The sequence below is a fragment of the Heterocephalus glaber genome, unplaced genomic scaffold, assembly GCF_053883595.1.
Source record: "Heterocephalus glaber isolate CG9 unplaced genomic scaffold, H.glaber_assembly_v1.0 deba00001547, whole genome shotgun sequence".
Lineage (NCBI taxonomy): Eukaryota > Metazoa > Chordata > Mammalia > Rodentia > Bathyergidae > Heterocephalus > Heterocephalus glaber.
The window spans coordinates 18,531,538-18,558,503 of NW_028258340.1; the positions used below are offsets into that span (position 1 = coordinate 18,531,538).

At 36.8% G+C, this 26,966-nt stretch overlaps 1 protein-coding gene across 4 annotated transcripts in view; it reads left to right on the forward strand.

The window, feature by feature from the left end:
• Positions 1-26,966, forward strand: part of Tasl (TLR adaptor interacting with endolysosomal SLC15A4) — a 95,205-nt gene that overhangs the window by 61,424 nt on the left and 6,815 nt on the right. For 2 of the 4 annotated variants that reach the window (XM_021262608.2, XM_004850060.3), the window contains exons 4-5: positions 9,772-9,876; positions 12,175-12,338. The gene's annotated coding sequence lies outside the window, so the exon portion shown is untranslated. The other 2 variants (XM_087189909.1, XM_087189910.1) reach the window with 2 other exon arrangements.

Below are 26,966 nucleotides of genomic sequence, written 5' to 3' on the forward strand. Positions count from 1 at the left end.
CAAAAGATGCTGATGTATGAGTTGGTTTTTTCTAAACTGAAACCTCAGAATTCAGGTTTAATTGCGGTGTTGACACTTTGTGATAAATAAGTGGGTTTGGGGTTGCAATTTGGACACTCGTTCTCTAAAGGGTTCACCATCACTGCCCTATGGCAATGTTTTCTAAGCTTGGCTAATCATAAGAATTGTTGGAGATAGTTATTAAATGTAGCAGTCCCAGGTTCAAATATATTATGAACCAAATCTCCAGGGAAAAGGTCTGGAAAAGCTGTAAATTTAATCAGCATCTCAGGCGATTCTTAAAATGATACAACTTTTAGAATCATTGCTCAGTCCTCCTCAAATTTAATGGCTGGCCAGCTAAGGGGCTAAGTACTAAAAATGCATTACTCAACTTAGTTTACACCGCTAAAGTTTGAATATTGGGCCAGGGATTTAGCTCAGTGGTGGTGCACCTGCCTCGAAAGTGCAAGGTCCTGAGTTTGATCCCCGGTACCAAAAAAAAAAAGTTTTAGTACTATATATATCTTAAAACTTTCCCTGGTCTTCTACTTTTCAACATTAGATTTTGTTGCAGAAATGGCTTTAAAACTTAAAGGAATCAAGATAGAATTGTGAATTGTGTGACAAAGTAATTGTGTGTGTGTGTGTGCGTGTGCGCGTGTGGCGCATGCATTGGGGATGAAATCTGAAGCCTTGGATATACTAAGTAAGCACCCTACCACTAAGCTATGCCCAGCTTCTTTTAAAAAATTTATTTTGAAGCTGGATGTGGTGACTCACACCTGTAATCTCAGCATTTGGGAGGCTGAGGCAGGAGGATCTCCATAAGTTTGGGGCCAGCCTGGGCTACACAACAAGACCCTGTCTCAAAATTGTCTCTCTATGTAGTCAGGCTGGCCTTGACTTTATGATCCTTCTGCTCCAGTCTCCTGAGTTGTAGAGATTATAGGTGTGGGCCACTGAACCTGGCAACAAGATACTTTTGTGTGGAGAGACCAGTCCCTTTTGTCAGGGTGCTCAAGTTTCATAGTTTGTGGAGACCTTTTAAAAACTTGACTTGAAAAAAACAAACAAACTTGACTTGGATGAATGAGTTCTGCAGTTGACTCCTTAACTCAAGGTCAGAGGGACCACTGTTAGATAATCAGCAAGAACCAGTTTTTCTTGGTTTAATTGTCTTGTGCTTACGATAAAAGTGGTGTAAATACAATATCATTTCCTTATGAATAGTAAGGAGGCAAAGAGATACAAGAAGAGCTTCATGGATTACCTTGGAATTAAAAAAAAAAAAAAAAGCAGTGTATGGGAATCACAGTGGAGAAGTGTAACTTGCCTGAAGAGACTACACTAAAATTCCAATTTTTTCTCTTATGGTAAAATGGGAGAAGGGACCATCAGTATTAAACAGTAATTTCCTGTCTGCTGCACCATTCTTTTTCCTGGTTAGAGACATATAGGACCCACCAAACTATGAGCCCCTTAAAGCTAGGAGTTGAATCTTAGTAGTTTTTTTTTTTTCAGTACTAGAAATTGAACCTAGGGCCTTCACACTGAGATACAGCCTCAGCTCTTTTAAAATTTCTTTAATTTTAAGACAAAGTCTCTCTAAATTGCTATTTTGGCCCAGACTGGGCTCGAACTTGTGATTGGATCCTCATGCCTCAGCTTCCTAAAGTGCTAGGATTATAGGTGTATGACACCACACCTGGCTTGAACCTTAGTGGTTGTTGTCTATTAAATGCCTTATGCCTGGCTCATAATAAATGCTCAATAACTGCATACTGATTTTCAGATAATGTTTTGGGATAAAAATGTAACACCACATGGGCCTCCCTGCATTTGAAGAGCAGGTTTTCATTTATATGTATTTTTAGAATAAAAATAAAATTTGTAAATATAAAAAAATTTTAAAATGCTCAATAAGTATTTTCTGAATTAAATACAAGAGTGGTCAAGTATAGATCTCAATGTTAAAATGCTACAAAGTTTTAATAATTCTATATGGAGCAGTTCTTTAATATAAGTTATGTTCAACAAGGCTCACACTGAAAATTTGTTAAAATTTATAATTAAAAACTTAATTTTTAAGACAAAATCAACCTAAAATTGAAAACAGTGTTTTCAATGAAAGGGTTTAAAGGAGGATCCTTTTTTTCTCAGTACTGAGAATTGAATTCAAGCATGCTCTACCAGTAAGCTGCATCCCCAGCCTCCTTTTTCTTTTAAATTTTTTTTTTTTTGGTATCGGAGATCGAACTCAGGGCCTTGTGCTTGTGCAGTAGGCGGCGAAACCACTGAGCTAAATCCCTGGCCCATCTTTTAATATTTTATTTTGAGATCAGATCTCACTAAGTTGTCCAGGCTGGAAACTTGTGATCCTCCTGTCTCAGCCTTCTGAGTAGCTAGAATTACGGGCCTGTGCCATCATGTCCGGCAGACTTTTTTCTTTGTTGTTTTTGATCATGTTTTTAAAAACTATAAGCAAGTTATTTATGGAAATTATTTTAAAATGGCAAGTTTAAATTTTTCCAGGCTTTCTTTTTTGGTGTTGGGATTGAACTCAGGGCCTCACACATGTTAAGCATGTGCTTTCCCATTGAGCTACATTCTCAGTCCCTCACAAATGTAAATATTGTCATGTTAGTGTCCAAGTAAAGACCTTGAAGGGACTCTGGTGACTGCTGTATCTCCTTCTCCTCCAGTCCCCTTCACTACTATCTATAAATGGCAGTTGTTAGAATGCCCACAATGTTGTACTTCTTTTAAGAAGAGGTAGAATCTGAAATCAAAAGAATTTTAAAAATTTAGAAAGGAATTAGGATCAGGGAGTGAGAGTGTAGCTCAGTTGTGCAGTGCATGCTTAGCATCCTTGAGGTTTTTGGTTTGATCCCCAACACACACACACACACACACACACACACACACACACGGTAGAATAGGTGGCTATGAGATTTGCTTTAATAAGGTGTTAGTGATTGTGACAGAAGCAGAGACATGAAAAACCCTCATTGGGGCCTGCCTCCTTGGTGCTCTTGTCTCTATTCTAACCTGCTGGCAAGTGGTTCATTTCCTCCCACAACCCTAATCAACCACAAGGCACCTGAATGAGGTCACCTGAGGCCAGTCAGCCCCAATCTAACTCTGCCACTGACCAGATTGACCACAGACAAAAAAACAATGCCATGTAAGTGAGATCAGCCCAGTATGGCCTGGACCAGAAGCATTCTACAGAATCATGAGCTAAATAAATGGTTATAATTTAAAGTCACAAAGTTTTGGAATAATTTGTTATGCAGCAATTGCTAGCTGATACACTGTGCAAATGTGGAACTCTGTTCCGATCAAATGGTTTTGTTCAGTTTTCACAAAACACCATTGCTCCTATATTTTTCTCTTTACTCATTATCAAAGTTCATGTAAATACTTAATTGTATGAACTTCAAAGGATAGGTAAATAATTGACATCAGTAAAGTGGAAATCCTCAATTGTTCAACCACAGAACAAAACAATTTTCTCTCTAAAAACAACTTATGGTAGAGGAAGAAAGGGATTATTTTAGTTTAAGGAGGAGATGTCTCTGTGTCCCAAGATTTGAAAATCAGATTGTAGGGTGAGGGAGAAGAGGTTAACTGAGGAAAACATAAAAACCAGGAGAGACAGAAGTTTGTCTAAATGGGCATGAAAGAAACAAGCACTAGTAGCAAAAACTGTGCCAAGTGTTTCCAGGGGTTAATTGAGAGTTAACGATAGAGATTTGAGTTTTGATGCAAGGGATATTTGCTAGATCACTAACGCAGAGAGTATCAAGTGAAAGCAAAGGGTGATGATCAGAAACCAGAAACCAAAATATTTCATGGGATTGCTAATTCCTTAAGCATTCAGATACTTGCCTTATTAGCTCTGATTGAGGCCAACTAAAAGGTAATAACCAACGAGGATGAGCTATTCTGTGTATTGTACATGGCTTTAAAATGAAATATCTAGGATTAAATTCAATATGCCCCTTTAATTTGTATCATATTTCATTTTTAAATCGTTTTTCAACTGAAAGAATTTCAAAATGCTTTAGAAACTTTACAAATGCAGCAATCATATTATTTGATGCTGAAATGAAAATCTCTCCAAGGTGGAAAATGGGAGTTATTCAAGAGCAGACAGTATACATTACAATCAATTATATCTCAAATAACAAAATCTCTAGTGCACAACAAACTATTACAACTTCATAGGAATTCAGAATGTTGTACTTAATAAAACAATTATAATCTGTCACCCCATCCTCAAAATAAGCAGTACTGCCCTGGAGCTTACGTTATGGATTTCTTTGGTAAAAATTAAACCTACTGAAGTATAACTAAGAATTTTTAATTGTCATATTAATTTTACTCTATGGGATATGTAGTATGTTCCTAAATTCTAATGTGTTCATGTTAATTTTACAGAATGTCAATTAAAATCAATCTTCTGCAGAGGAAGTACATTAATATAGAATATTATATATAATTCTAATATAGAATAATTATATAGAATATTATAATATAGAATATTATATATAGAATATAATATAGAATATTATAATGTCTTAGGAAACAATAATTGTAAAAATTATTTAGATTATTAAGATAAACTGTGAAAATGAATACAGGAAGAGATTATTGTGTTTATAAAGATGCTGTGCTGTATATTGCTATGAAAAAAGTTCATTTTTATATTATTATGTATTGTCATTTGAGCACTAGTACTTTTTTGTTTACTTTTCTTAGAGACACAAATCAAATTCAGTTATAAATGACTGGTCTGTTTTGTTGAGTTCACAGTCACTGGTGACTAATCATTTGTAGAGATCAAGGATAAGATGAAATTAGAATTTCAAGGTGGTAACCTTGGGTAATGCCATGAGGATAAGTGAAGATGTGATTTTTGTGGTCAAAAGATTAAAGATTTGGCCTTATTTATGTGAAGTAGTTAAATGCCCATAAATGAAATTCTGGTTATCATAAGACACCACCATCAGGTCTAGAAATACAGATACACAGGGCCTCCAAAGAAGATAACGACAGGTGTGGCAGTTGATGAGTTCAACAAGGAAAGTCACTGAAAAAGATAAAGAAAAGAAAAAGAAAATGGAAAGACTAGGAATTTCAGTTCTAGGATGTAGATGAAGCCAGGCCTGGTGACATCTATAATATCAGCACTTTTGGAGGCTGAGTCAGGAAGATGGTAAGTTCAAGCCCAGCCTGGACTATTTATTTATTTATTTATTTTACCTTAAATTCTTTTATTGGTACATTTTAGGTATACAATACATTTACATTTATCATTGGGTGCTTGTACCTGTACATGATGAATCTTGGTTCTTATTTTTTCCAATGCACACTTCACACCATCCACCCTTGCCTATTTATGTAGACTTCGTTTCCATATTTTTTCTTTTCTCATAATTTTTCCTTTCCCTTCCTTCCTTTCCCCTTCTCCTCCCTCTTCTCCTACCCCTTTGGACCTTTTCTTCCTATTTCAAATTGTCAGTTATTCATTTTAGTCATTTTAATCCTTATTTACACTTTCAGTTTCTCACACTAGAGAAACTATTCGGTATTTACACATGTGTGTCCTATTTATTTCACTTAAGAGTATGGCCTCAATATGCATCCATTTAGCTATAAATGTCTCTAGTTTCTCATTCTTTATGGCTGAGTAGTACTCCATTTTATAAAAAAAACCCCACATCTTCTTTATGCAGTTTCCAGTTGATGGGCACTTGGGCTGTTTCCAAGCTTTAGGTATTACAAACTGTGGCGCTATAAACATGGGTACACATATATTGCTATAGTATGATTCTTTTAATTCTCTTGGGAAGATACCCAGCAGCGGAATAGCTGGGTCAAATGGGACCTCTAGCCCTGTGAGGTATCTCCATACTGATTTCCACAGTGGTTGCACCAGTCTGCACTCCCACCAACAATGGAGAAGGATTCCTTTCTCCCTACACCCCTGTCAGCATTTGTTACTGGATGATTTCTTGATAGCGGCCATTCTTTCTGAGGTGAGGTGGAATCTCAGTGTTGTTTTCATCTGCATCTCTCGAATGACCAGTGATGTTGAACATTTTTTTCATATATTTATTTGCTGCTTTAAATTCTTTGTCTGAGAAATGTCTGTTCATTTCAGATGCCCATTTTTGAATTGGGGGGGGTCTGATTTTTTTTTCAGTTCTTTATATATTCTAGATAGTAGTCCTTTGTCTAAGGTATTCCTGCTAAATTTTTTCCCCACATTGTAGGTTGTCTCTTAGCTCTGTTGGTGGTTTCTCTTGCAGTGAAGAAGCTTTTTAATGAGATGAGATCCCAGTTGTTGATTCTTTGTGCTAGTTCCTGTGCTACTGAGGTTTTGCTCTTGAAGTCTTTTCCTATGCCAATGTCTTCAAGAATTCTACCTAACTTATCTTCCAGCAAGTTTAGTGTTTCTGTTTTAATATTTAGATCTTTAATCCACTTTGATCTTAGTTTATGCATGGTGATAGATATGGGTCTAATTTTAATCTTTGGCAGGTTGAAATCCAGTTTTTCCAACACCATTTATTAAATAGGCTATCTTTCCTGCAGTGAGGGTGGTTGGCTCCTTTGTCAAAGATGAGGTGGCTGAGTGTGCCTGGAGTTGTTTCTGCATCTTCTAATCTATTCCACTGATCCTCGGGTCTGTTTCTTTGCCTGTACCATGCTGTTTTTATCACAGTAGCTTTGTAGTATAATTTCAAGTTGGGGATTGTGATACCCTCAACCATGTCTCTGTTGCCTAGAATTGCTTTTGCTATTCCAGGTCTCTTATGGTTCCAAATGAATTTTTGGATTGTTTTCTGTAGCTCTCTGAAGTATATTGTTGGAATTTCAATCGGCATTGCATTAAATCTATACAGCAGTTTTGGAAGTATGGCTATTTTCACTATATTGCTCGTTCCTACCCAGGAACAAGGGATGTCTTTCCATTTTCTTATATCCTCCTCGATTTCCTTTTTCAGAGTGCTGTAGTTTTCAGTGTAGAGGTCTTTTGCTTCCTTTGTTAGATTGACTCCTAGATATTTCATTTTTTGGATGCTATTATGAAAGGAATTGTTTCCCTAATTTCTCTCTCAGTGAATCTGGTATTTGTGTATAAGAAGGCTATTGTTTTTTGAATGTTGAGCTTATATCCAGCTACTCTACTGAATCTGTCGATTAAGTCTAGAAGTCTTTTGATGGAGCTTTTTGGGTCTTCTATGTAAAGTGTCATATCATCAGCAAATAATGACAGTTTGACTTCTTCCTTTCCTATCTTTATTCCTTTTATTTCTTTCTCTTTTCTAATTGCTGTGGCTAATGTTTCCAGAACAATATTGAACAGGAGTGGTGATAGGGGGCATCCTTGTGTTGTTCCTGATTTTAGCATGAAAGTTTTCAGTTTTTGACCCTTTAGTATGATGTTGGCTGTTGGTTTTTCATAGATAGCCTTCATCAGGTTGAGATAAAGACCTTCTATTCCAATTTTCTGTAGGGTTTTTATCATGAATGGGTATTGGATTTTGTCGAATGCCTTTTCTGCATCTATTGAGATGATCATATGGTTTTTTTTCCTTGGCTCTGTTAATATAGTGTATTAAATTTATTGATTTGTGTATGTTGAACTATCCTTGCATCCCTGGGATAAATCTGACTTGGTCAGGTAGTATGATCTTTTTGATGACCTTCTCTATTCTGTTTGCCATTATCTTTTTGAAAATATTTTCATCTATGTTCATTAGGGAAATTGGCCTGTAGTTCTCTCTTTTTTTTTTTTTTTTGGTACCGGGGATCGAACTCAGGTCCTTGCGCTGTGAGGCAGGCCCCGGAACCACTGAGCTAAATCCCCGGCCCCAGTAGTTCTCTTTTTGTGTTGGGTCTTTCCCTGGTTTTGGAATCAAAGTAAAACTTGCTTCCAGGAATGAATTTGGAAGCCTTGCTTCCCTTTCAATTTCCTTAATGAGTTCAAAGAGTAATGGCAATAGTTCTTCTTTAATGTCTTGTAGAATTCAGCAGTGAAGCCATCAGGACCTGGGCTTTTCTTTGTTGCTAAATTTTTTATTACATTTTCAATTTCACTCATTGTAATTGGGGTATTTAGGATTTCTATATCTTCTTCATTTAACTTTGGCAATTCGTATGTATCTAGGAATCTGTCCATTCTGTGTTTTCCATATTATTAGAGTACAGGTTCTCGAAGTAGGTATTGATGATCCTCTGGCTTTCTGCTGGATCTGTTGTGACTTCACATTTTTCATTGTTAATTGCATGGATTTGGTTCTTTTTTTCTCCTTTTTTTATAAGGTTGGCTAAAGGTTTATTGATTTTATTTATTCATTTGAAAAACCAACTCTTCGATTCATTGCTTTTTTGTATTGTTCTCTTAGTCTCCATTGCATTGATTTCTGCTCTGATTTTTATAATTTCCTCTCTTGTAGGAGCTTTGGGTTTGCTATGGTCTTCTTCTAGGAGCTTGAAGTTCTGCATTAGGTTATTTATTTGAGTTGTCTCTGTTTTCGTAATATGGGCATTCACTGCTACGAATTTCCCACGTAGAACTGCTTTCATCGTGTCCCATAGATTCCTGTATGTTGTACTGGCATTATCATTTACTTGTAGAAACTGTCTAATTTGTTCTTTAATTTCCCCTGTGACCCATTGGTTGTTCAGGAGGATGTTTTTCAATTTCCATGTGTTTGTGGGAGTTTTGCAGTTTCTCATGTTATTGATCTCCAATTTTATTGCACTATGGTCTGATAATATACAGGGGGTAACTTCAGTTCTTTTACATTTACTTAGACATAGCCTGGACAATTTAGTGATTTAGTGAAACTTCATCCCAAAAATTGAAAAAAAAAAAAAGCTGGGGATGTAGCTCAGTATGAAGGTCCTTGGTTCAATTTCCAGTATCCTCCCCCCAGTGGTTGATAGGAAACCAGTGAAGGAGATTTGAAAGTGGGGAGGTAGAATAACTAATAGTGTGCAAAGGCACAAAATCAACTGGGTAATGGTGATGAGGCCTTCTTAGATGAAGGGTTGCATCGATAATGAATTGATTAGATACATTATTACATATACTATACAGGGGAAATAGTTATTAAAATGATGAAATCAGTACTGATATTGAAAAATTTATACAGCAAAAAGTTAAGGTACAGGATATCATAGTTAGTGTTATATCATTTGTATATAAAAGAAGATACATGTAATATTTGGACTGATAGTCAGGAAGCTGACAATAAGGATTGGCTCTGGGAGAAGCAGAGCCAGACTCTGTCTCAAAATAAATGAAAAATAAAAGGGCTTGGGAGACCTAAAAATCAGATAAGGAGAAAGGTTTAATTTTTACTATAAATCTTGTACACCACTTACCACTTTTAAAAAATCATATACACTATCTGACATTTTCAAAAACAACTAGTAACAGAGAAGGGATTAATGAACAGTGTCAAATACTGTAGACATGCCAAAGAGAATATAAAGTGAGATAAAGGATAGTAGACTAGATGATTAAGGAGTTTTGGTAACTTTCAGAACATAGCTTAAGGTGAGTCATTGGGGGTACTGAGAGAGAAAACTGTACTGTAAGTGGTTGAAGAGCATGCTTTGGGAAGACAGGATTTATCTTGATATAGTTGAAGTTTGATGGAATAAATATGTGGACTGATCAGTTTGTGTGTGTGCATAAATATGTGTATATTTAACATATGCTTATATACATGTTTCTCCCTTTAGGAAAAGGCAATAATGGATTTTATCTGGGACTAGACATTGGCAAATAGGATGTGACAGAAAGGGCTACTGTTGAGGAATTTAGAGCACTGGCAAGAGCACATAGAGGTGAGTGCAGGGTGGCCAGGGTGAGGGAAACTCAGTGAAGACTGAGACTGTGCTAGGTGTGGATAATATCATAATGGAAATAAATTGGAATGTATTTTCCACACCAGCAGAGGTACTTGGATAATAGGAATAATATCCACTTAGAGAACTGAAATCAAGACAATAATTTTTACCTACCATCCAAGAGGTTGATGGGAAATCATATAAGATTGTAGCTACACAGGATATAATTCTATTTTATTCGAGTCAGGAAAGAAAAAGCAGTTTAAAGCCAATTTCATATGCTTAAGTTTTAGGACAAGAGAAATGGTAAGCTACCTTCATATAGTGCCAACTTTTTTATTACAATTTTTTCTGGGAAGGATGATTTTTATAAAAGGAGTAAGTTAAGGGACAAAATGAGGAATAAATGTAAAGAAAATTCTGCATTTTGTACTTGAATAAAGAAATATATGCAACTGAAGCCAACCGGGGGCAGATGGCATTATTGCACATTTGTTATTTCATGGCACTTCTGGATGAGTTCTTGTGGAACTCACCAGAGTGTTTCTGGAGTTAGGTAAGACTCACTCTGGGGCAGTGATGATGAATCTATGGGCATACATGCTGCAGCGGGCACATAAAACCCTCTCTGTTGGCCTGTGAGCCAAGTCACCTCAGCAGTTGTTTTTTTCTAAACTAAAACCTCAGTATTCAGGATTAATTGCAGTGCTGGCACTTTAGAATAACTAAGTGGATTTTGGGTTACAGTTTGCCCACTAGGTCTCTAAAAGTTCTGCCATTGCTGCACTATGATATCCACATGGTTGTGGTTGTGAAAAAAAACACAATGTTTAGCCCTGAAGGTTCGATAACCTTTTGACCACAGATAAATCCTTGCCAGGTCATCACAGCCTGGAGACATCCTTGGACCTAATTTTCATAGGATTACACTGCAACTGAACTTGCCCGTGGGGTCATGAGTCTAGTGTTTCTTCTGGCAGGTCACATCAGATTTGAAACTATTATGGAGGAACCTGCCTTTTCAACTGGATCTAAGTAATGTTCCCTGCGACAATAAAGAAAATCATGAAGTACTAACAAAGAAAAATGTTCCTATACCTTTAAAGATTAGATTTTAAGTTTTAAAAAAATTTTTTGGTACAAGGGATTGAACTCGGGACCTTGTGTAAGTGAGGCAGGCAGCGGCACCACTAAGCAAAATCCCCGGCCCTTAAGTTAAAACAATTATAAATCACAAAGTGGAAATGTTCACCAATTAAGGGTTTGGAATTTAGCTTTGATCAGAGTTAGGTAGAAAAGTTCAGTGAATAAAATATTGCTTGTTAGTTAACTTGAAGCAGGTAGAGTAAATCAGCTAAGTGATTTTGAAAATCTTAATTTAAAAAATTTTCCCTTTTGGGAGGCAAGAAGAACTGACCCTTTGCTGACAGTCTTGTCTGTCCCCCAGAAAAGACATAGATTATAATACACTTGGATCATAAAACCAAAACAAGTTAAATATGGCTTAAAAACACTAGTTGTAAAATGAAAAAGTAAAACATACATATAATAGAAATATCAAAAAAGATATAGAATAAAATGTAGTCTCATTCTGGAAAGACATTTGTTTTTAATTTTTGTGCATCAATGTAGAAAAGAAACATCCTGTTAAATATAAATAAATAAATAAATAAATAATTGTGTGTATATATGCCTTAAAAGTACAATTTAGAACATGAGTTCTTATTAAACAATGTATCTTAGAGATCCTTTTCTATCAATAGACACAAATACACTTCACTATAATGATTGCATAATGTGAACATTTAAAATTTTGACAGATAACTGGGAAATTGTCTTCTAAATATGTTTACAGTCTCATCAATAGTATACAAGAGTGCCTTGTTCTCCACCACTTTGTGCACAAAGTTTTGACTGTCGGTAATTGAAGAGAAAACTTTATTTGAATTTTTTAAAACTATGACAGTGATTGAGAAATAAATAATAATAGATTAGTGATGAGCATTTTGTGAAGTCATATATAACTGAGGGTCTCTTAGGAAGAGAGCCACCAAAGAATTTATTATAGGAAGAATAATTATGTTGATTAAGGTTCTTGCATAATGTGTAGCATTAAAAGTATTTTTTAAACAAGAGGCAGTTTCATAGATAGGTTTCAGTTTTCAAAAAAGGGGAAGAAGCACCATTCTGTAGCTCGATGTGGGTTTGTCAGTTATTACCTCCTCATTTCCTGGGACTTCCCACTGCTTCTTTAGCACAAATCAAACTTAAGTGAAAACATCCCTTTTTCCATAGGATCAGTTATTAAGAGAACGGTAATGCAATGACTACTAGCCCAGTCTCTTGGTCCTACCCGTGAAGAACTTGGGAACATTTCTGCAGAGTGCTCCCAGGATTGTTCGCTGTTTGCTCAATTACTGTGTTTCTGCAGAAACAAAGGAGCGGACTGGTCAGTGAAGGTAAGAAAAAGGAGGCAACGGGCCCTACAATTCTGTTTACATTTCCTCCCATTTCTCCTCTCACGCTTTCTTAGCTCTTTATCGTCAGAACTCAAGTGGAATCTTGCGACATCTAAAATGCTTTTCTGGCTTACTAAATCAGAGATGAGATGAAGCAAGCATTCAGTGGAGGTGGACAATAAATGCGGCCAACCACTTCCTTCTCTTAATCTCCTCCTGTCCACATTTTGTGCATTTCTAAAATACTTTGTTAATTTTTAATCTGTGACTGGTTAGATCAAATTTTTTGTTGTAAAATTTATTCAGTCCTCTTTTACTAATAGCTATACTATTTTAGCTTCTGTGTTTTAAAAACAGGGCCTAGAAGCTTAAGCAGAATTTTGCAGGGACAACACAAGTCTTGAGTTCAGTTACGGTAATAAGTTTTAGAGAAAAACACAGTTGCAGCACATTCCAATTGGATTTTACTCTCAATTTTTTGGTTCAGTGAGTTTATGATGGTAGTGTTCTACATGGCAGGATATTTTCTAAGTGAATGTGATCTACAGTGATGATGCTTTCAAAATTGTCATCTGGGTGATTTGGGGAAAGACTGCTTTTTTGGTATTAAAGACAGGATATATAGGTGTTGACTTTTGTTTGAATTGTCTGTAGTTCTGCTCAAACATTATTTTTCTTGTACACATTTCTTTGAGCTTGAATATAGACCTGGTTTAGTCAAAATATTCACATTGATGTTCTATCACATTTCTTGCAAGGTCAGTTGAGACAGTTGTTTCTGAGCTTGGGAAGCTTCTCATAGGAGTGAAGAGTATTTGACATCTATGTTAAATATCTATATCATGATGGCAATTTGGGAAATTTACAAAAGTAGTACACTACAGCAAACTAATGTTTAAAATACTTTTATCAAGTCACGGAAACATTTCCAGTCACATACATAATGGTTATTTTATTTTTATTTTATTTATTTATTTATTTTTGGTACCGGGGATCGAACTCGGGACCTTGTGCTTGTGAGGCAGGTGGCAGAACCACTGAGCTAAATCCCCGGCCCCATAATGGTTATTTTAAATCTATAAGATATTGATTGTCCCTCTAAGCTCTTAACAAATGTAATACAATGTAAATATGTCTTACTTAACTAAATACAGTTATTTTTCCCTGAATTTTTATTTTGAAAAGTTTTACTTTTTTACTTTTTTTTTTTTTTTTTTTTTTGAGGCAGGGTCTCACTATGTAGTTCAGGCTGGCCTTAAACTCACTATGTAGCTCAGGCTGTCCTTGAACTCATGACAATCCTCCTGCCTCAGCCTCCCAAGTGCTGAGATTACAGGCGTGCACCGCCATGCCTGGCCTAAAAACATTTTTTGAGAGAAAGTCTTGATATATAGTTCAGGCTGACCTTGAACTCACTCGAATTTACACCCATCTCGTCTCAGCCTCCTGAGTGGTAAGATTGCAGGCATGTACTACCATGCTGGGACTAAAATTTTTTTAATCAAAATATTTTATTAGTATATATTTACCAATATATAATATATACATTTATCATGGGTATGAGAAGTTTTAACCTATATAAAAATTAAGATAATAGTACAATGAACATCCATATTTCCATCATGAAGATTAATCAGCTGTATCATTTTGCCATTTTCTCTCCCTCTTTCTCTCTCTCTGATGTTTTCCTGACTCATTGAGAGCATATTGGTTACTTTAGGACACATGTCAGCCCTGAATTCTTGAATATGTATCTCCTAAGATAAAGTCAGTCTTTTACATAATTATAACACAATTGTGACATCAAGGAGATTTAACACTAATAAGTGCTATTATCTATCATATGAACCACATTCAAATTTCTCCAATTATCCACATGTCCTTTAGAGCTCTTTTATTTTTTATATCTAGGACCCAATCAAAAATCTTGCATTGAATTTTATTGCCATGCCTACAATTATGTAAATGTTAATGGTAATAACTGTAATTAACATAGTTAACAGTGATTAATGATTAAAACAGTAAGGAAATTTAACATCAGTACAATATTATTATGATCAGTTTTCTTTTTTCTTTTTCCCAGTACTGGGGATTGAACCTAGGACCTTTGAACTCAGTTACATTCCCAGACCCCCTCCCTTTTTTTTGAGGTAAGATAGGTTTATTCTTTTTTATCAGCTTTCATGCTCATGCACTTTTCAGAAAAGAAGCCATAATATTATCTTTATTTTTCAAAATGAATTGGCAGACCCCCTTCTTTTAATTTTGAGATTGAATGTTGCTAAATTGCCCAAGATGGGCTCAAATTTCCAGTTCTCTTGCCTTAGTGTCCCACAGCTGCAGGATTATAGGCATGTGCCACTGAGTGTGGGTAGTTTTCTTTTTTGGGGGTACTGGGAATCAAAATCTGAGCCTTGTACTTGCCAGGCAGGTGCTGTGCCACTGAGCTACATTCCTGGCTCTTATTTTTTTAGTCATCTATTTTGTGTCAAAATACATTTGAAATAATTTTTAAAAATGATCACAAGGTTTACTTTTTCAGTTTGTGAGATGGCAAGAAAGATTATGAAGAAAATATCCAAATTAAGGCAAAAATATATTTACTAATATTTCTGCACCAAGTGTTACAGCTCCTGAAATAAGTAATTTCACACATCAGATTAAGCTCTTGGAAGTAGCTGTTACCTTTGGACATAAGAATCCAAGCAGAACTAAAGACAAAATTATTTACTTGGTGAGGTTAACAGAAGAAAAGGACAATTGATTGACAGTTATATTATTTTAGCCATCAAGTTAGACTTTCAGAAATTGATTCATTAAGTTAGAATCACTGTATTTGATAGAAGAGTAGATAATTCAAATTATCTGTTTTGTGACAGAAATTGAAATATGGATGAGTGATACTTTAGAGCAGTAAGAGGTGAAATAATAGAGATATAATCTAGGTATGTGATGAAATGATTAGCTATTTTTTTTGGTACCAGGGATTGAACTCCGGACCTTTTGCTTGTGAGGCAGGCGCGGTGCCACTGAGCTAAATCCCCGGCCCTGATTAGCTATTTTTAACTCTAATGAACAGATATTTTTAAAGATCAGAGAAAGGAAACTGTGGATGGTATTTTACAGAGGGAGATCCTTAAATTCTCTTCCGAAAATATACTCTTTGTTTTGGGTAAAAATCTTATGTGATTCACTGAAAAAAATTAAAGCATGCAGTACACATTTGGCTACATTAGCAAAATGAGATAAGAAACAGAACAGTGTTCCCTTTTTTTTTTAGTGTTCACATTTTTCAATGATCATTTTCAGCAATTTATCTGCAAGTCTCTAAAATCAATCAATTTTTTAAAAAGTGGTACTGAGGATTAAACCGAGGGCCTCATGTATGCTAGGCAAGTGCTCTGCTATTAAGCTATCCCCCCAGCCTTTTTATTTTTTGAGATAGAGTCTCATTAATTTGCCTAGGGTGGCCATCTTCCCACCTCAGCTTCCCTAGTAGTTAGGATTATAGTCATTTTCCACCAAGCCTAGCTCAATAAAGTCTTAAAAATATTTAGATTAGAATTATGGGAACTGCAAGGTATGGTGGTACATGTCTGGAATCCCAGCACTTGGGAGGCTGAGGCAGGAGGATTGCCTCAAGTTCAAGGTCAGCCTGGGCTACATAGTGAGTTTAAGGGCAGCCTGAACTACATAGCAAGACCCTGTCTCAAACAATCCCCCCTTGCAAAAAAAAAAAAAAAAAAGGGATCTATTGGAACCCATGATGTTGAATGAAACAAGTCAGACTCAGAAAAACAAGTATCACGTAGCCTCCCTAATATGTGGAATCTAAAAATGTTGACATAAAAGTAGAAGGGAGATTATTAGACAAGAGGAAAGGAATGAGAGGAAGGGTGTATGTGTAAGAATGGGTAAGAGCGGGAAGGATATGAGCAAAATATACGTATTGAAACCCCTCAAAAATGTGAAACTAGAAATTTCCAGGGGTTAAAGTGATAAAATATTATGTGTATGTATGAATCTGCCACAATGAAACTCTTTAATTTGCATACCCAATAAAAATGAGTGATAAAAACCAGGCAATTTCTAATTTAAAATAATTTAAATAGAATTATGGCATCTAGAATTTATATGATAGGAGAAATAGAGATGTAAAGAGATGAAATAGAGGATTTTGAGGTTTTTGAAGTATTTTTGAATAGCCTCTTTGTTATATGACCTACATAATTTTTTTTTGTACCAGGGTTCGAACTCAGGTCCTTGCGCTTGCGCAGCAGGTGGTGAAACCACTGAGCTAAATCCCCGACCCTACCTACATAATTCTTAACAAGACAGCTTCACTCACAAATTTGAGGAAACCATAAATTTGTGGATCCGATTGGAACATTTTTTAAGAAATTGAATGCCAGAGGAAACAATTATTTTTAAACATTGCCAGTGAGAGAATAAATGGGTCCAAGTCACTTGAAAGGCAATGTGGTGATAGTTGTAATCTAGTAACTCCGCTGCTCCAAATCTGGCCCAAGGAAGCATCCATGGAGTTTACACCGTTATGAGCATAAAGAAAAAGCAAGGCAAACCTCCTTGTTCGCTACAGGAAATGAGTTTTAAAAATAAAGGTAGATCTGTATAAGCAGACATTAGAGAGCCAAATTGCACCCACCTAGCTTGGCCCAAGATCTATGAAACAGCAGATAACATTTTCCTGTCTTCTTTTCCATATGGCTCCCTCCCATGATGCCCCGTGGCAGTGAGTGGTTGCTGGAGGTCTCCTTTGCACCATCTCAATGTAGCCTCTTCAGGTGTCTTAGTGGCTCTTGCCCAATATACTCTTCAGGAGGCAGAATCTGTTCTGGCTCCTTCTCACCCCCAATTGCCCCATTTCCTACCAGTTGCCAATCTTCTGGCTTTCCTTTTGCTGTTGCTGGTTACCCTTCATTCCAAAGGCTGTCCCAGTGATTTATTTTACTGCTTTTGGTAGTAGCTGGGTTTTGTTGAACTTCCATGCAGTCCTAATAAATACCCTGGTGGGGGGGGGGGGGATTTAGCTCAGTGGTTCCAGCGCCTGGCTCAAGGTCCCCAGTTCCATCCCTGGTACCAAAAAAAAAAAATACCTTGGGGGCCAGGAGGAAAGAACCCTAGACTCTTTTTCCATTTCGGGGAGAAAGATTCTGAATGTGTGGCCAAGGGCTCTGAAATGTTGATATTTGAGATGAGATCTGAAGGTTATGGGGAGTGGGCCAGAGGATGGATACAGAACTGAGCTCACAGGATGGAAGAAAAAATGTACAAATCCTTGGGACAGGAGTGGAGTTTGGGAAAACTGGGAGGGCCTTAGCATGGCTGGGGTCCTGGGTCTTGTGGGGGAACAGGCAGAGATGACCTTAGGAGGGCAGACAGGGACCACACATCAGGAAGTCCCAATATGTATGGATGTTGTCCTGGCAGTGATGGGGAGTGGTTGGCATTTAAACAGAGCATCTGTAATATTAAAGTACCATGTGGATGGTGGTTGTAAAATTAGGGATGTATAGTTGCAGGCTATGGTAGTGAGACTGGTTAGGGAAAATGGTTATATGAGGAGACTGAAAAAAGAGGACAAATTATTTACAAGCATCAAAGACATGTGTGCATTGATACCCAATTGGGATATGTGAGGTAGATGTTGGTTGTCCCTTGCAGTTTTTTGTATCCACTACACGTTCCTCTCTTTATTTGCCAAATGTGGTTGTTGTTCAATGGAGTTAGAGTTAATGCTCTTTTCCTAGAAGGACTAATTACTCATTATGATGGTTGTGTGACATTAACTGCCCTTCATTATGCAGTAGAGCAGCATGTTCTAAGAACAGAATATACACTTTGCAATTTGTAAACTTGGGCTTGAATCTTGCCTCTAGAAGTTAGTAGCTGTGTGACCTAGGGAAGGGAATTTGCTGTACCTGAAACTCAGTTTTATCTTTTGGAAATCTGGATTATGATAATGCCTAATGTGCAGTGTTAGGAAGGATTAAGGTAACATATGTAAACCACCTAAGGCACAGTTTTTATTTTTTAAATTCTTTTATTGGTACATTTTAGATATACAATACATTTACATTCATCATTGGGATCTTGTACCTTTCCATGATGTATCTTTGTTCTTATTTTTTCCCCATTCCCCTGCCCTCCCTTCACCCCCTCCACCCCTTCCTATTTGCAAAGGTTTTGTTTCCATTTATTTCTTATCTCATATTTTTTTCTTTCCCTTTTTTCCTTTCCCCTACCCCTCCCACCTCCCCTATCCCTTTAGGCCTTTTCTTCCTTTTTCACATTATCAATTATTCATTTTAATCCTTATTTACACTTTCAGTTTCTCATACCAGAGAAACTATTCTGTATTTACACATGTGTGTCCTATTTATTTCACTTAAGAGTATGGCCTCAATGCGCATCCATTTAGCTATAAATGTCTCTAATTTCTCATTCTTTATGGCTGAGTAGTACTCCATTTTATAAAAAAACCACGTTTCCTTTATCTAGCCTCCAGTCGATGGGCACTTGGGCTGTTTCCAAGCTTTAGCTATTACAAACTAGGCACAGTTGTTACTATGATACCATATGTAACTTATTGCACCTACTTTTTGACTGGAGTCAAGTGTTGGCCAACCACAGCCAAGGACCAAAGTGATCCTGTTTGTTTTTTTTGGGTTTCTTTTTTTTTTTTGTACCAGGGATCGAACTGGCGTTCTTGCGCTTGCGCAGCAGGCAGCGAAACTGCTGAGCTAAATCCCCGGCCCCCGATCCTGTTTGTTTTTGTAAATAAAGTTTTATTGGAATACAGCCACAATAATTTATTTACATAATGCCTGTGGCTGCCTTCCTACTATGATGACCAAATTGCACCAGAGTCTGGATGATTTGTTAAGTCTCATAAGTTTACTATTTGTCCCTTTATAGAAAATGTCTTCAGATCCCTAACTTAGCTCTTTTTCAAATGTCCCCTCTTATAAACTTCTCATTCTTTAGGTTTTCTTTTTGACTCAAGCTTGTGCTGTTTGAGTATAAATTAAAAGTGTCTATGTACAAAAGTGATAGCAACAGTTTTCTGAGAACTTATGAAAATACTAATCTAGAAGGAAGAATTTATATTGAAATTTCTTCTGAAAACCAAGTAAATGATTTAACAAAGTGCACTTTAGCACATATTTCTAACTTGTGAATTTGCACATAAGGTTAATTTTGGTATTCCCCTGTCTAGTAATGATTAATGTAGCCTAAATTTGCCTAGAACATCTCATCTACAAATGTCCTTGAGTATTTTGTCCTTCACACTTAAGCAGTCATGGAGAAATGTATATGTATATATATCTTCCACCAAAAAATGTATACACATTTCAGAAGTTTGCAGTACTAATAAATGTCTGGAAGCTAATGGCCACCACTTTGAGCACCTCCTGTAATTGTAGAGGCCAAAGGTAAATTGTATTAATCTCATGGTGTCTCAAGAAATTTAGTATTAAAATATCTATACAAATTTTTCTTTTCCTGATGTATTTATTTTTGGGTAGATTTTGTATATATATATGTGTGTTCACTTATGTACATATATAGCTTGTCAAAGATGAGAAATAAAAATTCAATTGATAAAATATCTTTGCATAATTGAAGTAATCCCTTGTGTTAAATTTTAATGTCTCAAATAAAATTAAGACTAGAAGATATGATAATATTTGTTGGAAGTATACAATTTATAAATGTCTTCAAAGAGATCCAGTGATGCCTTCTTAAAATTTCACAGATAATAGAAACTTATTGAGAAAAATGCCAACAATTATTTAAAATAGGCCCTAATAATTTTTCTTTATTTCTCTATTTTTAACTTTTAGGATGTTGTGATGTGCAACATTGTTTTTATTCTAGTGGTGCATTAAAAGGTTACTATGAAGACTACATGTGCTAATATATGCTCAGTTTTTGTTTATAAGTTTTATGTAGTACAATATTAGCCTTTGCACGGCCTTAGATCTTTTAGAGGAGGACAGGAGCATACAGGGTACTATGGCCGGAGACAGCCTTAGCTCTTTCAGAAGCCTCCTTAGCACATTTTCTGCTGCCCTCTGCTGGTAATTTTTAGAAACATCAGATTCTGAGTAATGTTCATTTAATTTTCTTCATAAACTCATGCAGTATTAAATATTGAGGGTGCATTAGAGAAAATTTAATCTCACATTATCAGTTTACATATGGGAAATGGAGTCTCTGAGAAGTTAACCAATATGAACATGGCTCTTTTTCTTTTGTATGAACACTGAACCCAAGGCCTTCACACTGAGCTACATCATCAGCCTTTAAAAATTATTTTTTAAAATTTTGAGACAAGGTCTTGCTAAATTGCTATGTTGCCCGGGCTGGGCTTGAACTTGTGATCCTTTTGCCTCAGTGTCCTGGAATGTTGGGATTACAGGAGTGCACCACTACACCTGGCACATTATCTGAAGCTCTTGGAATTTTTATACAGCTATGAAATACTGTACCTGCAGCCCTCACTGCTGGACTTCCTCCTTGTAGTGTTTGAGGTGAGCTCCTTACAGAAGTTACTGCCAGGCCTGGCCTGGTGGCACACACCTGTAATTGCAGTACTCAGGAGGCTGAGGCAGGAGGACTGCTGAGTTTGAGGCCACATGGTGAGTTCAAGGTCAGCCTGAATTACATGGTGAGACTCTGTCTAAAAGAAAAAGAAAAGAAAAAGAAAAAAGCTACTGCAAACATCCTAAAGTGCTCAAATCCCCAATATAAATTCCTACTTTGTACACTCAGATTATTTCACTGTTGACTTGAAGTAACTGTTAATGAGATCCCTGCTTGAAACTCTAATAGACAATTAGACACTTGCACCCTGACAGTCTGTCTCATGTCAGGCTCAAGAGGAACTAAGCTAAACCGCTCAGCTCCTCCTCCTGATCTCCACATTTCTGTCAGTGCTGCTGCTACTTCTCGACATATCCAGACTCAGAGTTATTTTTGGTTCCTTTCTCTTCTTCGTTTCCATGTCTGGGAATCTTTGTCTCTCATATTGATTCCTTCTCTTTCTTTCTGCTACCTTCCTCTTGGTACCTGTGCCAGGCAGGGATGAATACAGCAGCTTGCTTCTTGCATTTTTTTAAAAAAAAAATCATACTGGGGATTGAACTCCATGCTTTTCACATGTTAGGCAACTGCTTTACCACTGAGCTACATCCCCAGCCCTTTTCAATTTTTATTTTGAGACAGAGTCTCTCTAAGTTACCCAGGCTGGCCTTGAACTTGCGATCCTCATACCTCAGCCTCCCAAGTAGCTGGGATTACAGGCGGCACCAACATGTCTGCTCTAACTTGCAAACTTAACTGCAGTTTCATTCTGTTGAAATCATCTTGCACTGTACTGTCAGAATACAGCACGCCATGAATCAGCTTCGTGATTAGCTGCCAGCGCTTTTTACACATTGAGTATCCTTTATTTGAAATGGTTGAGATCAAAGGCTTTTTAGATTTTGAATGTTGGCATTGGGACCCAATTCTAAACACAAAATTCATTTATTTTTCATACACACTGTATACACATGGTCTGAAGATAATTTTATATAATATTTTAGTATATCTGAGTTTTGATGTAGCCCATCACATGAGATGAGGAGAGGAATTTTCCACTTGTGGTGACATTTTGGCTCTCAAAAAGTTTCAGATTTTGGAACATTTCAGATTTCATATTTTTGGATTGGGGTGCTCAACTTGTGTTGCCTGTAGGGTAAATTGAATATCTTCAGGCTTACATGCCCCAATTTACTTCCCTGAGCTTAATCTCTCTGTTCCTAAACACTAAGATGCATTTTCTCCTTTTCCATTACTGCCCCCCCCCCCCGCCGCAATTTACTGGTCCGCCTTGAGCCCCACACATCAGAATGCTAGGGTTCTTATTCCATCAGAATTAAGGCACCAACAAACATCTCCGTAGATCATAAGTAAGGAGGAAAGCCCACCACTCAACACAAAATCCTAGACTTACTTCCTTGGTTATTGTGATGGAGTGAAGATCATCAGGAGTCCTCATAAATATCATCCATATACAAAGAAAGAAGACTCTCCTAGGGCCAGTTGATTAATACAAGGAGAAAGAGGATAAATGGGGGAGATCTAGGGTGTATCTGAATGGGTACAGGAATCATAAGGGAGGATTCTACAAATTGTGACACTTCAGGAAAGGCTCTTAGGTGAGCATGAGCATGCAAACTAACACTTGCATCCCACCCAGACTGGTGTCCATCACTACTCCCACGCGAGTGTGACAACATAGCACTGTTCTCTTGTGTCTCCCTTCTCCTCTCTGTCTGCCATGCTTTTGCCCTTGTTCACTGCCTACTTGAACCCTTCCTATTCTGCAGTGCCAAATAAAGGTTTACTTTTCAGTTTTCTTTCTCTCTCTTTTGTCTTAGAATGTCTTTAACCACAAGTTAGCCGAACAGGAAGTACTACCCTTTTTTTGTCCCCTTAGTTACTCTCAAATATTTTTCTTTACTTTCTAATTTTAATTAGAAATTGAATCAAAGTTATACCTGTACATAGACGGGGTCACATAATTCTAACAATTTTGTTATGAAAAACAGCAGTCCCTAAACCCCTTCACCAGAGGCAACTACCAGTATCCTCTTTAGCTAATTACTTAGTACTGTATTTACTACCATTTCTTTCAAGAGTATGTTTGCATTGCAAATTTTTTTTTCATTTGGGGTATTATTTATTGGGTTTTTACTATGAAGGGAAGGGTTTAGTTCTCTTTCCTCCCTTGGTTTGCATCACGTATAAAAACTATCACATTCCTCTAACTATAGGGAGTGTCCATCTACCTAGTCTGGACATACAAGGAAATACCTAGGGTAATTTTTATTAGTATTATATTAATATACATGATAAAATGCCATGTATTTCCCTACTTCATGATCACACTGTGGTTATATATTTGGCTAGATCAAATTTCAGTGCTTTATATGATGTCATGACTGCGGAAAGCTACTTATAAGTGAGTCCTGAAATAAATCATATATTTGTTTCTGCACAACTTTTGGTAATAAAATTCTGGGTTGAAAATAAATTTTCATTCAGAACTTTTAGATATTATTTCATTTTATTGCTTCTCATGCTGTTGTTGAGAATTCTGAAGATTCTGGTTCTTGGTCTTTTTTTGTATTTGACTTTTTTCCCTTCTAGAGACTTGTAGGATCTTCTCTTGTTCCGAGTGTTCTATTGTTTCGTAATAATGACAGGAGGTTTAGGTCTGCTTTTACTTGGTATTTTGGGAACTCATGTCCTTCAGTTCTGGGAAACATTCTTGAGTTCTTCATTTGAATTCCTTCTGTATTTCCTCTGTTCTCACTGAACCTTCTATTATTCAGATAACGAATCTCCTAGACTGGTTCTCTATATAGTATTTATATTTTTGTTACTATTTGCTCTCTTATATTTTTGTTCTACTTTCAAAATAAAATATTACCCTAATTTTATCTTCCAATCATTGAATTGAATTTTAAAATGATCATTTTTGATTTCCAAGAGCTTCAAGATACTTTTTAAAAATAGCTTTTCATTTTCAATTCAAGATTGAAATATTATCTTTTAACCCTTCGAGAATACTGACAGCAGACGCCCCTCCCCTGAGCTTTTCCCTTTAAGTGACTGATTTTGTCTCATTCACATCAGATATTGCCTACCATGCTTCAAAATTCTAGTCATACTTGAGGGTAGGAATCCACAAAGCTCAGTGGGCCTTATTGATTGTGACCTTGGATAAAAGATGATTGCCCAAGGGCCGGGGATTTAGCTCAGTGGTTCCGACGCCTTTCTCTCGCAAGTGCAAGGTCCCAAGTTCCATCCCCGGTACCAAAAAAAAAAAAAAAAAAATGATTGCCCAGTTGAGTTGGGGCACTCTGGTGTCAGTTTCCCTTTTTCTCTGACTACAACAGTCAGATTCCCTAGAACAATTTTTCCAATAGACTGCCTAGAAAGTGCAGGCCCTTCTTGCCAACATGCTAGAAGCTCAGTAAGTGAAGTGTTCATGGATCTCAGTACCAATATGCATATTTTTATTTAATCGATCTTCTATCAGGTTAGTAATTCTCTCCTCAACTGGAACCCCCAGTCTAAGGACCCTCTGTTTTATTCTTGTTTGTTTGTTCATTTATTTATTTAATTTTGGTACCAGGAATTGAACTCAGGACCTTGTGCTTGTGAGGCAGGCGCTGTGCCACTGAGCTAAATCCCCAGCCCATATCTATATTTTTTTGAGACAAGGTCTTGCTATGCAGTTCAGGCTGGCCTTGAGCTCACTATGTAGCCCAGCCGGCCTCAAACTCTTGGCGATACTCATGCCTCAGCCTCCCTAGTGCTGAACACTTGTGCGCCACCAGGCTTCTCTGCTTTATTCTTTAGAGGCAAATCTCGAGTTTACCTTCAGGGCTCCATCATTGGATTTGCATCTAAGTTGCAGGTTGTTTATATATCAGTGAGAGTAGACAGGGGTGTCTTTGGCTTTGTAGTCATGCTTATACTCGTGGGAACTTCTGGTTACTCATCTTGCTCCTGGTTAGCATTCTATGAGGGTCATGTCTGCAATCTTTCCATCTCACCTCCAGGTAGTCTCCAGGTTTCAGGCTCTCAGTAGCATGCTTGTGCATTATGAGACATGATAAGGAAGCCTCAGGCCTGTTCAACCAAGCGACATATATGGCTGTCTCTCCTGCTCCTACAATACACTGTGCTGGGCATGAGAATTGTGTGAGACTTCCTGCTCCCTCACATTCTACCTGGGAAGTAGGACACAGGCTTCATGTACTCTTGACTCTCCAAATCTCTCTGGAGCTGTACTGTTTCTTTCCATGGAGAGTCAGTCTACTTGAGTCTATTTTTTTTAATACTCTATGATTTCTTTACTGAGGGCAAATATCATCCTTATGCTACCTTCTTTGATATAAAAATTTACAGTGATTTGTAAATCTGTAAATGAAGGTCATTTATAGAGTCCCATCATCATGCCCTGGAAAACTTTTTCAAATGTATTTGGGGGGCATTTCTTTAACTTTATTTCTTATTAGTACATATTTATCATACATATCAATCACATTCATCATAGGAAATTTGTACCTGTACATAATATATTTTAATTTTTCCCCATTTCCCTCTCTACCCTTTAACCCCTATTCGCCTTCCCATTTACAAAAGCTTTGTTTCCACTTTTTTTCCTCCCATTCTCTTTTTTCCTTTTCCCTTCCTTCCATTCCTTCTCTCCCCTCCCAGTTCCTCTTCCCATTTGAATATGTTCTTCTCACTTCTTGATATCTGTCATCTATTTTGGTCCTTATTTATGCTTTTGGTTTCTCACAGAGGAGAAACAATACAGTATTTAAACATATGTGTCTGATTCATCTCACTTAAAAGTATGGTCTTAAGGTACATCCATTTCCCTAAAAAAAATCCCTTCTTTGTGGCAGAGTAGTACTCCATTACACATAAAAACCACTTTTCTTTATCCATTCATTCGTTAATAGACATCTGGGCTATTTCCAAGATTTAGGGATTACAAACTGTGCTGCTATAAACACGGGTGTGCATATACCACTGTGGAATGATGTTTTAACTCTTTTGGGAAGATACCAAGAAGGGAAATAGCTGGGTCAAATGGAACCTCTAGTTTTAGTTTTTTGAGGAATCTCCATACTGATTTCCGTAGTGGTTGTACCAATTTACACTCCTACCAACAGTGGAGAAGGGTTCCTTTTTTCCCACAGCCTTGCCAGCATTTGTTATTGGTTGATTTATTGATGATAGCTATTGATGAATAAATATACCCCAAGTCCTTCAGGGTGTTGAATTCTCAAGTTTCAAAGCTTAAGCTATGGTATCTCAAAAGACATTTTCCCCAAACTATCATCTCTGCTAAGTGTTTGCAAAGCTTATTTGGAAGCCTGGTGGGGATTAGGATGAGGAAGTAAGTGTGTCACTATTAGGCCTTTATGCTAATCTCTTTTATGTTCTCATGTATGTAAGATTTGTCTTTTTACCTGGTTGTTGGGTTTCTTGAGGGTGGAACTATACTTAGAAAGTATTTTTTTCTTTAGAAAAGGACAAGATTTTCTTTTTGTTTTTGGTCTTTTGAGACAAGGTCTTGTTATGTAGTTCAGGCTGGCATTGAACTCAGTACGTAGCCCAAACTGGTCTAGAACTAGGTGATCCTCTTGCCTCAGCCACTCGAGTGCTGGGGTTACAGGTGTGTGCCACCACTTCTGCCTGGCTTGGAAAGAATAGCATTTTATTTATTATTCACAGATCTTTTGAAGACCTTTAGCTTTGTATCTTCATGGTACATAACTGTGTTTACAATGTAGTAAACAGTTAAATAATTGATGAATATGCAGAATATATGTCTAAAAAAGAAAATAAACCTTTACAAGATTATCCTTATGTAATTACAAAAAAGAAACATGCACTCAGGAGGCTGAGGCAGGAGGACTGCTAGTTCCAGATGACAAAGAGACCCTATCTCAAAACAAAACAAAATGAAACAAAAAAGAGGAACATATTTTGTTGACCTAGAAAAGAATAACTACATGAATGTAAAGG